Raw genomic sequence first — 12,732 nt, forward strand, 5'->3', positions numbered from 1 at the left:
GTTTACCCGGATCCCACCCGGACCCCACATGATGTCAGAGCGGCAAACCCATAGACAGTAAAAAAGTGTATGAGTCCAGACGGACAGAGTCAACATGTGCTGTTTCACATATTAAACTGCGACCTTTGGTCGCAACAATTGTTGCTGGGGACATTGGGCATGACTGCGTTTATAAATCTGCTTCGACTGTTAGAATAAAGCAACTTATTTTATACTGAACGGCATGAGAGGAATGGTGGTGCCCAGATAATGATATATCCTTATTCTGGGACAGGATATTATTACTTATTTTTTAGGTTTTTAAGGTTTTATAAAAGTGTTTTATAAAAGCTAAACAGTTTTTATTACAGGGTAGAGAACCGTACCATTGTCCCGGTGCGAAACACAACAAAAGAGACATTCTTAATTTTTAAACAATGTATCCAAAAGCATTCCCTTTGTAGGAGTAGTTTTTATAGGGTGTGCCAATTGTAGTCCTAGAGCGGCCATATTTTGGGTCAAATACAGGCAAACAACCTATTGTTACCACCTCTGTTGAGGTTGAGCCATAGGATACTGTCATCAAAGAGCTTTGTTTAGCTTGTCACCATCTCCTCTTCGCCATAAAAAATGGGGCGTTAACGAAATAACATTCTTATCATCAACGAAAATAACACGGAAAGACGGACGGATGGACGGATGCACAGATGCACTGACGCACGGACAGTCAGACAGAGAGAGCCCGGGCTGACAGCGTGGTGGTCCGGGCACCCAAGGCTGCAATGTCAGCATGACAGTGAATCCGTGTCACTCCCCATCTCCCTCCCCATTTCCAGTCTACTGTCCTATCAATAAAGGCATAAAAGCCCCAAATAAATCTTAAAAAGTCAGACAGACAGACAGACAGACAGACAGACAGACAGACAGACAGACAGACAGACAGACAGATTGACAGATAGATGTACAAATAATAGTAATACTAATGATTTACATCATTTATAAAAATAAAAATACATTTCTCTACATCACATATGTAGCAGTTTTATAAGCAACATTTCAGAGTAATGGACTGTTTTACACTGAAACTCTTACAGACACAACAGTGATCATAATAGATCAGACTGCTGGTGCTGGTGGGCTGAGGAACCAGCAAACCTTCCAGTCTGTGTTTACACCAGTTTGACAGTCAAATGATTACATAACTGGATGTGATCATTCCCTAGAAGCCATGTTGGATCACATACTGTAGTCACTGTACCTTTTCATTTTTCTAGTCAGTGTGGGTTACCATGAGGTCAACCTTATTCACACTCTATGATTAAAGTCTCACCACAGTATTCATGTTATAATCAGATAGTAAATAGTAAAACTAAACTAATACAAATAATGGTGGTAAATGATTCTGACCTTAGGATCTGCAGTCTACAATGTGGACTCTTTAGTCCAGCAGAGATCAGCTCCATGGATGAATCGTCCAGTTTGATCCAACTGAAGTCCAGTTCTGTTAGATGTGAAGGATTAGAGCTGAGAGCTGAAGCCAAAACTTCCCAGTCTGTCTTTTTGAGGCCACAGCCAGCAAGTCTGATAAAATGTAAAATCAAACCCATTAGACCACATTCACTGCCAATGAAGTTAACTAAGAGATGTTTTATCTAGTTAGAAATGGCGTAAGGTAGAGTGCCACCATATGGCCATTGGCCGATGACCATATTTTGGGCTGGACATTCAGCCAAATTAGCAGATATACAAGCTCACAATATGTAGTACATTAAGGGTTTAAACATCATAAACGGTGCCATAGCATTGGTCCGAAGGTTCATTAGTCCGAAGGTTCAATAGTCCGAATTTGTTAAGAATACAATGACTAAACCTAACCCTAACTAAATTTGGACTAATGAACCTTCGGAATAATGAACCTTCGGACTTAGGGGCAGTCCCCTCATAAACAACAACATATTGAAAAGAATAATATAAATAAAGACTGTGAACCTTTTTGTGTTCAAATAGTCTTTCTTCTAGCGCCACCATTAAGTCAAACTGTTCACTGCCACACAACATTTATAAAATGTACTAGTCAGATTGTCATGAAACTAGCTGATCACATTTTTCTCCCCACAGGATTAAAACTACTGACCCGATGACCTCCACTCTATAGTGCTACCTTTAGGCCAAAATGTCCACTTGCACACATGATGTGTGAAAATCGAATGCGAGCATTGTCATGGAACTTGTTGATCACATTGATGCTCCCTGGAGAATTAACCCTACTGATGTAGTGACCCCATTAAGCTTTCATATATCGCCACCCTTTGGCCCCCCAAAAATTGGCTGCAGACCGTCATCTGAAAATAATTTTATCCATTGTCCCACATAAGAGAAGATAATATGTTGATGAAAAGTTATTCAAGAAGAATTGCAGATCTACAAGCTCACAACACGTCGTAACTTATTATGAGCTTGTAGATCAGCCGTTTTAATAGCTGTCAAATAAAATCACACAAACACGTCTCGTTAAATTTTAGTCATCAAAGAGCTTTGTTTAGCTCGTCACCGTCTCGTCTTCGAAATCAAATTGTTATAGTCAACGAAAACAACATAGAGAGACCGACAGACAGATAGATAAATAACTGTACAAATAATACCAATGATTTACATGAAGAACATGTATTGAATATTAATTGATATATCAACTTAAAAATGCATTTCTCTAAATAACATACAGTATGTAGCCGTTTTGCTTTCCATGACTTACTAAATACATGTGGAAGATCTTTGTTATAAATATGAAATATGAATATGACAGGAGACAGTTTTATCAGCAACATTTCACAGTAATGGATTGTTTTACTCTGAAACGCTTACAGACAAAACAGTGATCATAATTGATCAGACTGCTGGTGCTGGTGGGCTGAGGAACCAGCAAACCTTCCAGTCTTTGTTTACACCAGTTAGACAGTCAAGTGATTACATAAATGGATGTGATCATTCCCTAGCAGCCATGATGGATCACATACTGTAGTCACTGTACTGTACCTTATCATGTTTCTAGTCAGTGTGGGTTCCCATTATGTCAACCTTATTCACAGTCTTTAAATCAAGTCTCGCCACAGTATTCATGTTATAATCACATAATAAATAGTACAACTAAACTAATAGAAATAATGTTGGTAAATGAGTCTGACCTTATGATCTGCAGGCTACAATGTGGACTCTTTAGTCCAGCAGAAATCAGCTCCATGGATGAATGGTCCAGTTTGGTCCCATTGAGGTCCAGTTCTGTTAGATGTGAAGGATTAGAGCTGAGAGCTGAAGCCACAACTTCACAGTCTGTCTTTTTGAGGTCACAGCCAGCAAGTCTGTAAAGATTAAATGTAAAAATCAAACTGATTAGACCACATTTACTGTCAATGAAGTAAACTAAGAGATCTTCTATCTGTGTGGAAATGGTATATGGTAGAGCACCACCATATGTCCGAAGACCCTAGTCTGGGATGAACATTGAGCCAAAGTAGCAGATCTACAAGCTTACAATATGTTGCACATTGAGAGCTTACATAAACATCATGAAAAACAATATATATTGAAACGAATTAAATAAATAAATACTGTGAACCTTCATGCTCCCCAGCGGATGACCCAACTGATTTTAGTGTCCAAATGGTCTTTCTAGCGCCACCATTAGGTCAAAATGTTCACTAAATGTACTGGTCAGATTGGCATGACACTTGTTGATCACACTTTTTCTCCCCATAGGATTAAACTTACTGCTTTTACTGACCCCATGAACTCTACTCTAGTGCCACCTTTAGGCGAAGATGTCCACTTGCACACATGATGTGTACAAATCTAATGTGAGGATTTTCATGAAACTTATGAAGCACATTGATGCTCCCAAAAAACTGTCGGTGGACCTCCATCTGAAAATATATTTGGCCATTGTCCCACATAAGAGAAGATAATAGATAATAATACATAATAACTAGTAAGACGCCTCAGGGCGACATGCAACCTAGCCCTAAAGGGCGAGGTTGCGCCAATTTCTGGCCATGTGGCCAGTGATGTATATCGGACCAGTTACCCATATATGGAGACAACCAGTACCCATATATGGAGATCCATGTACTGTACAGACAGGGATCTCCATTGTATTGTCATACAAGGGAGTGCATGTATGATGTCAGATGTCATAGACGTCATAGGACTTTCACATAACTAATAACTGGGTAGCATGTTTGGGCTCTCACAGCATATCTCCATATACAGTACATGGATCTCCATATATGGGTATCAGGGTCACCAAGTATGGGTAACTGGCACGATATATATCACAGGCCAGATGGCCAAGACATGGCATGGCATGGGCTTTTATGCCCATACATGGAGATCCCTGTCTGAACCAGCCACACAGATATGGGCTGTCTTCCTCCATATAATATGAGCATTCCCATATGAAGTCCTGTTAGATATGGGCTTAATTTTGATGACATCAGGGATGTCCCATACATGGAGATCCCTATCTGAACCAGCCACACAGATATGGGGCATGCCTTGGCCAACTGGCCAGTGATGTATAGCGATGACATCAGGGATCTTCATATAATGGGCATAAAGGGGATTCTGGGGAATACCCATATATGGACTTTTACATAGGTATTGTCACAGTGATGTGTCAGGGGAGCCACAGTGTCAGGCGTGACCTTCAGAGATACACGGATACGTGGACAAGATGTGCCCGTTCTGTGGTTTTCATAGTAAACTTGTGACCTACCGTCACAATAATACAAGCTCACAACACTTTGCAAACTCGCAACAAAATCAGGGTGTTATCGTCAACGAAAACAACATAGAGAGACCGACAGACAGATAGATACATAACTGTACAAATAATACCAATGATTTACATGAAGAAAATGTAGTGAATATTAATTGATATATCAACTTAAAAATGCATTTCTCTAAATAACATACAGTATGTAGCCGTTTTGCTTTCCATGACTTACTGAATACATGTGGAAGATCTTTTTTGTTATAAATATGAAATATGAATATGACAGGAGACAGTTTTATCAGCAACATTTCACAGTAAAGGATTGTTTTACTCTGAAACTCTTACAGACACAACAGTGATCATAATTGATCAGACTGCTGGTGCTGGTGGGCTGAGGAACCAGCAAACCTTCCAGTCTTTGTTTACACCAGTTAGACAGTCAAATGATTACATATATGGATGTGATCGTTCCCTAGCAGCCATGATGGATCACATACTGTAGTCACTGTACTGTACCTTATCATGTTTCAGTGTGGGTTCCCATTATGTCAACCTTATTCACAGTCTTTAAATAAAGTCTCGCCACAGTATTCATGTTATAATCACATAATAAATAGTAAAACCAAACAAATACAAATAATGTTGGTAAATGAGTCTGACCTTAGGATCTGCAGTCTACAATGTGGACTCTTTAGTCCAGCAGAGATCAGCTCCATGGATGAATCGTCCAGTTTGGTCCTACTGAAGTCCAGTTCTGTTAGATGTGAAGGATTAGAGCTGAGAGCTGAAGCCAAAACTTCCCAGTCGGTCTTTTTGAGGCCACAGCCAGCAAGTCTGTAAAGATAAAATGTAAAATCAAACCCATTAGACCACATTCACTGCCAATGAAGTTAACTAAGAGATGTTTTATCTAGTTAGAAATGGCGTAAGGTGAGCGCCACCATATGGCCGATGACCATATTTTGGGCTGGACTTTCAGCCAAATTAGCAGATATACAAGCTCACAATATGTAGTACATTAAGAGCTTAAACATCATAAACGGTGCCATAGCATTGGTCCGAAGGTTCATTAGTCCGAAGGTTCATTAGTCCAAATTTGTTAAGAATACTATGCCTAACCCTAACCCTAACCTCAGTAACCCTAACAAAATTCGGACTAATGAACCTTCGGACTAGTGAACCTTCGGACTTATGGGCAGTCCCCTCATAAACAACAACATATTGAAAAGAATAATATAAATAAAGACTGTGAACCTTCATGCTCTCCAGAGGATGACCACTACTGATTTTTGTGTTCAAATAGTCTTTCTTCTAGCGCCACCATTAGGTCAAACTGTTCACTGTCACACAACATTTCTAAATGTACTAGTCAGATTGTCATGAAACTTGTTGATCACATTTTTCTCCCCACAGGATTAAAACTACTGCTTTTACTGACCCGATGACCTCCACTCTAGTGCTACCTTTAGGCCAAAATGTCCACTTGCACACATGATGTGTGAAAATCGAATGCAAGCATTGTCATGAAACGTGTTGATCACATTGATGCTCCCTTGAGAATTAACCCTACTGATGTAGTGACCCCATTAAGCTTTCATATACCGCCACCCATTAGCCCCCCAAAAATTGGCTGCAGACCGCCATCTGAAAATAATTGTATCCATTTACCCACATAAGAGAAGATAATATGTTGATGAAAATGTCAAAGTTATTCAAGAAAAATTGCCGATCTACAAGCTCACAACACGTCGCATCATATTATGCCGTTTTAATAGCTGTCAAAGATAATCACACAAACACGTCTCGTTAAATTTGAGTCATCAAAGAGCTTTGACACAGTCTCGTCTTCGCCATGAAAAAAGGGGCTTAACGAAATCAAGTTGTTATCGTCAACGGAAACAACATAGAGAGACCGACAGACAGAGATAAATAACTGTACAAATAATACCAATGATTTACATGAAGAAAATGTATTGAATATTAATTGATATATCAACTTAAAAATGCATTTCTCTAAATAACATAAAGTATGTAGCCGTTTTGCTTTCCATGACTTACTAAATCTATGTGGAAGATCTTTGTTGTTATAAATATGAAATATGAATATGACAGACGACAGTTTTATCAGCAACATTTCACAGCAATGGATTGTTTTACTCTGAAACTCTTACAGACACAACAGTGATTATAATTGATCAGACTGCTGGTGCTGGTGGGCTGAGGAACCAGCAAACCTTCCAGTCTTTGTTTACACCAGTTAGTCAAATGATTACATAAATGGATGTGATCATTCCCTAGCAGCCATGATGGATCACATACTGTAGTCACTGTACTGTACCTTATCATGTTTCTAGTCAGTGTGGGTTCCCATTATGTCAACCTTATTCACAGTCTTTAAATAAAGTCTCGCCACAGTATTCATGTTATAATCACATAATAAATAGTACAACTAAACTAATACAAATAATGTTGGTAAATGAGTCTGACCTTAGGATCTGCAGTCTAGAATGTGGACTCTTTAGTCCAGCAGAAATCAGCTCCATGGATGAATGGTCCAGTTTGGTCCCATTGAGGTCCAGTTCTGTTAGATGTGAAGGATTAGAGCTGAGAGCTGAAGCCACAACTTCACAGTCTGTCTTTTTGAGGTCACAGCCAGCAAGTCTGTAAAGATTAAATGTAAAAATCAAACTGATTAGACCACATTTACTGTCAATGAAGTAAACTAAGAGATCTTCTATCTGTGTGGAAATGGTATATGGTAGAGCACCACCATATGTCCGAAGACCCTAGTCTGGGATGAACATTGAGCCAAAGTAGCAGATCTACAAGCTTACAATATGTTGCACATTGAGAGCTTACATAAACATCATGAAAAACAATATATATTGAAACGAATTAAATAAATAAATACTGTGAACCTTCGTGCTCCCCAGCTGATGACCCAACTGATTTTAGTGTCCAAATGGTCTTTCTAGCGCCACCATTAGGTCAAAATGTTCACTAAATGTACTGGTCAGATTGGCATGACACTTGTTGATCACACTTTTTCTCCCCATACGATTAAACGTACTGCTTTTACTGACCCCATGAACTCTACTCTAGTGCCACCTTTAGGCGAAGATGTCCACAAATCTAATGTGAGGATTTTCATGAAACTTATGAAGCACATTGATGCTCCCAAAAAACTGTCGGTGGACCTCCATCTGAAAATATATTTTGCCATTGTCCCACATAAGAGAAGATAATAGCTAATAATACATGCAACCTAGCCCTAAAGGGCGAGGTTGTGCCAATTTTTGTCCATGTGGCCAGTGATGTATATCGGGCCAGTTACCCATACATGGAGACAACCGGTACCCATGTATGGAGATCCATGTAAAGTACAGACAGGGATCTCCATTGTATGGGCATACAAGGGAGTGCATGTATGATGTCAGATGTCATAGACGTCATAGGACTTTCACATAACTAATAACTGGGTAGCATGTTTGGGCTCTCACAGCATATCTCCATACAGTACATGGATCTCCTTGCCTGGCGTTGCCAGCCTCAATCACACACTTTGTTTTGGGAAAAGAGTCTGGGATTTCAGGGGTTTGCCCCAAACCACGTGCCCCAAGCTTACAGAAACCACGTGCCCCAAGCATACAACCCTGATTGGCCAAGCCTTGAAGCTGTTTGAGGAAATAGAATCTCAATGGATGGTGCCAGACCATACTACAACACCACTACCGCCAGGGGGTGTTGTTGTGTTCGGTCTGGTTTATTAACCAGGCAATGGCTCTCCATATATGGGTACCAGGGTCACCAAGTATGGGTAACTGGCACGATATATCACTGGCCAGATGGCCAAGACATGGCATGGCATGGGCTTTTATGCCCATACATGGAGATCCCTGTCTGAACCTGATAGCTAAGATATTTTGGTTTAAACATGTAGCATTTTGTTTATTAATATCAAGGTAATCTTAACATGTATGATGAACACAAATAATGCTCTATAAACTTTATAATGCCTTGTCACGTCAGAGCATCACCCTCTGTGTTTCCTGAGGTTACACAGCTGGTAGGCTAGCTGTCACTGATTGAATCAGACCTATTGATGAGTAGCTATTCTTCCTGTCCTTTGATGTTTTGATTGATCAATGTGTATTGCATGGGCAGCTGTTGTCTGTCAAGGTGTCACATGTAGCCTACTGTAGGGTACTGTAGGCCTATATAACTCTCTGTATATTGACGTGAAGAGACATTATAGTGCGGGTCCACCGCTGAGGTGAGGTCAGGCCTGCGTGCTCTGATTCTCTACTTGATTCGATGCCATTCCTGGAATATGCTTTGTTGCCTGCCTGAATAAAGCTGCTGGAAACATACTACCTCATCATCTCTCGGATACTTCTTCTTTTATATTTTAGTAAAGGTTCTATCTTTCTTTTATTTGTATTTCATATTTATCAGAACCAACCACACATATATGGTCTGTCTTCCTCCATAGAGCATTCCCATATGAAGTCATGTTAGATACGGGCTTAATTTTGATGACATCGGGGATCTCCATATATGGGCATAAAAGGGATTCTGTTAGAGTGGTGCCCATACATGGAAATCCCTATCTTAACCAGCCACACAGATATGGAGCATGCCTTGGCCAACTGGCCAGTGATGTATAGCGATGACATCAGGGATCTTCATATAATGGTCATAAAGGGGATTCTGGGGAATACCCATATATGGACTTTTACATAGGTAATGTCACAGTGATGTGTCAGGGGAACCACAGTGTCAGACGTGACCTTCAGAGATACACGGATGCGTGGACAAGATGTGCCTGTTCTGTGGTTTTCATAGTAAACTTGTGACCTACCGTCACAATAATACAAGCTCACAACACTTTGCAAACTCGCAACACATTATGAGCTTGTAAATCAGTTGTTTTAATAACAGTCAATGAAAATCACACATACACGTCTCGTATTTTAGTCAAAGATCAAAGAACTTTGTTTAGCTTGTCACTGTCTCGTCTTCGCCATGAAAAAAGAGACGTCAACGATATCAGGTTATCGTCAACAATAAAACAGAGAGAGACAGATGGATAAATAAATATACAAATAATAATAACCAGTAAGGCTCCCTAATCGGGAGATAAGCGACCGTAGGTCACTTATCTCCACAAATAGGGCAAAAATGTGTTTTGCCAAAATCTTCCTGATCCATGTTGATGACATGAGTGTAGACATACTGTGTACCGATTTGCTGATTTTAGGGCAAAAATTGTAGGAGCAGTGTCCAAAAATGTGTTTTGCAAGAATCGGCCTCATGGTGGCGCTAGAAGAGGGCCATGTGAGAAATGAGGGGTGGGGTCTCCGCGCCGGCAAGGCGGACGAATAGGTACCGGCCCCGGCTGTCCCGGTCGCTCCTAGCCGGAGTTACGGCATTTTATGTGAGCTGCAGTGTAGGGGGTCCTCCACTGGGGGCGCCACCACTTTTGCATCCGTTCTGGAGCACCAGGAGTGGGTGGTCCCCGGGAATTCCCCGTGAGCAGCCCCGTTGGGGTGGTCATTTGGTCAGTTTAGCACATTGGGGGTCCCTGGAGCTCCGGGGGTCCTTGGAGGTTGTAGTTTGGCAGGTAAGGAACGTGGGTGCAATATTTCGCATGGATCGGGGCAACGGTTGCGGAGATATGAGCAGGGCAAGAGTGTGACGTGTGAGGTGTGACAGACAGACTGACGGACTGACTGACGGACTGACGGACTGACACTTTGTGCAGGGTTTGATAGTAAATGCGACCTACGGTCGCAATAATGATTTACAAGAAAAATAATTGAATATGAATTAATTCATCCAATTAAAAATACATGTCTCTACATCACACATTGATAAAACTGTCTTGTCTGTTTCCTATGAATTATTGACTTTTAGTAAATACATTTGGAAGATCTTTGTCGTTATAATTACCAGTAAGACTCCCTAATCGGGAGATAAGCGACCGTAGGTCACTTATCTCCACAAATAGGGCAAAAATGTGTTTTGCCAAAATCTTCCTGATCCATGTTGATGACATGAGTGTAGACATACTGTGTAGTGATTTTCGTGATTTTAGGGCAAAATCTGTAGGAGCAGTGTCCAAAAATGTGTTTTTAAAAATCGGCCTGGAGGTGGCGCTATATGGGAGAGATTCATGTTGATGGGATGAGTGTAGACATACTGTGTACCGATTTGCGTGATTTTAGGGCAAAAATTGTAGGAGCAGTGTCCAAAAATGTGTTTTGCAAGAATCGGCCTCATGGTGGCGCTAGAAGAGGGCCATGTGAGAAATGAGGGGTGGGGTCTCCGCGCCGGCAAGGCGGACGAATAGGTACCGGCCCCGGCTGTCCCGGTCGCTCCTAGCCGGAGTTACGGCATTTTATGTGAGCTGCATTGTAGGGGGTCCTCCACTGGGGGCGCCACCACTTTTGCATCCGTTCTGGAGCACCAGGAGTGGGTGGTCCCCGGGAATTCCCCGTGAGCAGCCCCGTTGGGGTGGTCATTTGGTCAGTTTAGCATATTTGGTCATTTTTTACATCTGGGGGTCCCCCAGGGACCTGGGGGTCCCTGGAGCTCCGGGGGTCCTTGGAGGTTGTAGTTTGGCAGGTAAGGAACGTGGGTGCAAAATTTCGCATGGATCGGGGCAACGGTTGCGGAGATATGAGCAGGGCAAGAGTGTGACGTGTGAGGTGTGACAGACAGACTGACGGACTGACGGACTGACTGACGGACTGACGGACTGACACTTTGTGCAGGTTTGATAGTAAATGCGACCTACGGTCGCAATAATGATTTACAAGAAAAAGAATTGAATATGAATTAATTCATCCAATTAAAAATACATGTCTCTACATCACACATTGATAAAACTGTCTTGTCTGTTTCCTATGAATTATTGACTTTTACTAAATACATTTGGAAGATCTTTGTCGTTATAATTACCAGTAAGACTCCCTAATCGGGAGATAAGCGACCGTAGGTCACTTATCTCCACAAATAGGGCAAAAATGTGTTTTGCCAAAATCTTCCTGATCCATGTTGATGACATGAGTGTAGACATACTGTGTAGTGATTTTCGTGATTTTAGGGCAAAATCTGTAGGAGCAGTGTCCAAAAATGTGTTTTTAAAAATCGGCCTGGAGGTGGCGCTATATGGGAGAGATTCATGTTGATGGGATGAGTGTAGACATACTGTGTACCGATTTGCGTGATTTTAGGGCAAAAATTGTAGGAGCAGTGTCCAAAAATGTGTTTTGCAAGAATCGGCCTCATGGTGGCGCTAGAAGAGGGCCATGTGAGAAATGAGGGGTGGGGTCTCCGCGCCGGCAAGGCGGACGAATAGGTACCGGCCCCGGCTGGCCCGGTCGCTCCTAGCCGGAGTTACGGCATTTTATGTGAGCTGCAGTGTAGGGGGTCCTCCACTGGGGGCGCCACCACTTTTGCATCCGTTCTGGAGCACCAGGAGTGGGTGGTCCCCGGGAATTCCCCGTGAGCAGCCCCGTTGGGGTGGTCATTTGGTCAGTTTAGCACATTTGGTCATTTTTTACATCTGGGGGTCCCCCAGGGACCTGGGGGTCCCTGGAGCTCCGGGGGTCCTTGGAGGTTGTAGTTTGGCAGGCAAGGAACGTGTGTGCAAAATTTGGCATGGATCGGGGCAACGGTTGCGGAGATATGAGCAGGGCAAGAGTGTGACGTGTGAGGTGTGACAGACAGACTGACGGACTGACGGACTTACACTTTGTGCAGGGTTTGATAGTAAATGCGACCTATGGTCGCAATGACATAAATAATTCATAATTCATAGAAAACAGACAAGAGATAGTTTTATCAGCAACATTTGAGAGTAATGGACTGTTTTACGCTGAAACTCTTACAGACACAACAGTGATCATAATTGATCAAACTGCTGGGGGGCTGAGGAACCAGCCCACCTTCCAGTCAAATGATTACATAACTGGATGTGA

At 41.9% G+C, this 12,732-nt stretch overlaps 1 protein-coding gene across 1 annotated transcript in view; it reads right to left on the reverse strand.

Annotated features, from left to right (window-relative positions):
* LOC308280224 (NACHT, LRR and PYD domains-containing protein 1b allele 3-like) overlaps positions 1-12,732 on the reverse strand; it is a gene marked incomplete at both ends in the record, with an annotated part of 94,366 nt that overhangs the window by 26,346 nt on the left and 55,288 nt on the right. The gene's annotated exons all lie outside the window — the stretch shown is intronic.

The sequence above is a fragment of the Nannobrachium achirus genome, assembly GCF_963921795.1.
Source record: "Nannobrachium achirus genome assembly, chromosome: 24".
NCBI classification, from domain to species: domain Eukaryota; kingdom Metazoa; phylum Chordata; class Actinopteri; order Myctophiformes; family Myctophidae; genus Nannobrachium; species Nannobrachium achirus.